Source organism: Eimeria mitis, genomic scaffold (assembly GCF_000499745.2).
Source record: "Eimeria mitis Houghton genomic scaffold, Emh_scaff4050, whole genome shotgun sequence".
Classification (NCBI taxonomy): Eukaryota; Apicomplexa; class Conoidasida; order Eucoccidiorida; family Eimeriidae; genus Eimeria; species Eimeria mitis.
Window position 1 is genome coordinate 349 of NW_013572382.1, and position 363 is coordinate 711.

The window sequence follows — 363 nt, forward strand, 5'->3', positions numbered from 1 at the left end:
TTTTATTTCTGTCTCTTCTTGTTTCTTCTTTGTTTGTCTTTGTTTCTATCTCTCTCTCTCTACCTCTGTTTTTGTTTTTTTCTTTTGTGTTTTTTCCTTGTTTTTTTCTTTTGTTTTTTTCTGTTTTCTTTCTTTTTTTGTTTCTCTTTATTTATATCTGTCTCTATATTTCCTTATCTCTGTCTTTGTTTGCCTCTGTTTTTTTTTGTTTTTTTGTTTTTTTCCTATCTCTTTCTTTTTTTGTTGCTGTCTTTATCTCTATTTGCTCTCTCTCTCTATATATATATATATGTATATATATATTTATATCTACATATATATATATATATATATATATATATATATATATATATATATATATGT